The sequence below is a fragment of the Pristiophorus japonicus genome, unplaced genomic scaffold, assembly GCF_044704955.1.
Source record: "Pristiophorus japonicus isolate sPriJap1 unplaced genomic scaffold, sPriJap1.hap1 HAP1_SCAFFOLD_182, whole genome shotgun sequence".
In the NCBI taxonomy this organism is placed as follows: Eukaryota; Metazoa; Chordata; class Chondrichthyes; family Pristiophoridae; genus Pristiophorus; species Pristiophorus japonicus.
In genome coordinates, this window is record NW_027251505.1 from 419,298 (window position 1) to 421,253 (window position 1,956).

Below are 1,956 nucleotides of genomic sequence, written 5' to 3' on the forward strand. Positions count from 1 at the left end.
TGCACCATCACTCAATAAGATCATGGCTGATCATTCACCTCAGTACCCAATTCCTGCTTTGTCTCTATACCTCTTGATCCCTTTAGCCGTCAGGGCAACATCTAGCTCCCTCTTGAATATATCCAATGAACTGTCATCAAAAACTCTCTGTGCAGTAGTGAATTGCACAGGTTAACAACTCTCTGAGTGAAGAAGGTTCTCCTCATCTCGGTCCTAAATGGCTTACCCATTATTCCTAGACTGTGTTCCATGGTTCTGGACATCCCCAATATTGGGAATTGACGCGAAACATGAGAAAAGGCCGAGCCAAAGTGTAATGTTGGAGATGATTTTTTTGTTTTTGAGAACTGTTTCAAAGATTTTTGCGTGGTTGGTTCCATGGTGTAATGGTGAGCATACTGGACTTTGAATCCAGCAATCTGAGTTCAAATCTCAGTGGAACCTCAATTCTTGTTGTCCCAGTGGCTGAAAATTTGGGACAAACAAGTGAAAGACAGCTGGTGCGGTTGGACAATTTTGTTGCCTTTGTCATTGATGCTTGATCTGCAAGTCTCGTTGTCAAATCGTGTGCTCTGTGTGAGCACAGTCCTGCATTGCTGAACTCTTTGCTTCAGCACGCAGTCTGAAGTTTGGATTAAAAAACAGGAAGATTGAAGTTTGGATGGAAAAGATACTGTTAGACAATGTGGTGCCTTCAGCCAGTGAGATGAGTAACTGGTCATTGTCTGGATGTTAAATATTTGAGTACCTTGTTACGGTGGGAATAATGGAAATTCAGGACTAAACGATTTGTCTATATTCAGTATTTGAGTGTTCCCTTGTTACTATTAAATGAGATCTGTAGATTAAACAAGCAACATTAAGTCTGTCTGTTGAACGATTCAGAAAGCAGTTCGTCAGGTTTGTCTGAATGCAAAGAATAAGAGTTCAAAGGCTTTTTCCGTATAAAGATGAGACTTTTATGGACTGCAGAGACACAGACACCAGAGACACTGAACATTTGGAAGGTGTGTGTCTCAAGCAGCCACGGAAATCGAAGCAAGCTGCCTTTGTGAAGTGTTCTCAGTAACTTTCATACTTGGTTTGTTTCGTATGAATGTTTAAATAAAAGACCCGATCCTGCCTTCACTACAACTGAGTGTGTGCGGGTAATTCGATATTAAAAGCAACGAAGCGAAAAGAGCAAGACAGCCGTTTACAACATTTTGGTGACCCCGACGTGATTTTCAAAAGTTCGTTAGCTTATTCGAAGACCCCGACGTGAAGCAGAAAGTTGGCTGAGTTGTTGGAAGAAGTGTTTCCCACACATCAGTTCGAGGGGTGAGCATTCTCTTAGTTGTCGTGATTAAAGGGATCTTCAGTTAGTAATGGGAGGCTCAGGGAATATTCCAGTTGAAGTCCGGTCATTTCTTAATGAATGGATTGAGTCGAAAGGGAGACCTTATGGGATAAGACAGGAAACAATGACAGGAGGATGGAGAGAGACACGGCAGTCCTTAGTGGAGAGTGTCCAGTTAAAAAAGATTAAAGTGTTTGGGTTAAAAAGTGATAAAAAGAGAAAAGCGTTCGTGTTGCAGTGTCTCATGCTGGGGATTCAAACGTTAGGAAAAGAGGCTGAGGCTCGAGATAGGGAAGTCTCAGAACTCAGAGAGCAGCTAACAGCAGTGAGTAAAGAAGTAGAGAATTGGTGATTTCAGGCACTCGGGGCAGCCAGGACTGTTCTGACACTGGATCAGCATCTTGCTGATGAACAGAAGTGTAAACAAGATCTAGAGAAAGGAATATCTAAGCTGCAGCAGATGGTGGTATTAGGTTGCCCACGGAGACAGCAATTGATAAAGCCGGGTGGTATTCGGAGGATTCCCCGGGTCTGAGAGTTGAAAAGGGGATTAAGGGACAGGGAGAATGCCCAGCGTTCCCATCCACAGCTCCGTTGTCTTCTCTGACTTCGGAGCC

The 1,956-nt window shown here is 43.4% G+C and overlaps 1 non-coding gene across 1 annotated transcript; it reads left to right on the forward strand.

The window, feature by feature from the left end:
* The first annotated feature begins 372 nt into the window (after nucleotides 1–372).
* Nucleotides 373–444, forward strand: trnaq-uug (transfer RNA glutamine (anticodon UUG)). The gene has a single exon. It is a non-coding gene; the product is annotated as a tRNA-Gln (tRNA).
* Nucleotides 445–1,956: the final 1,512 nt, after the last annotated feature.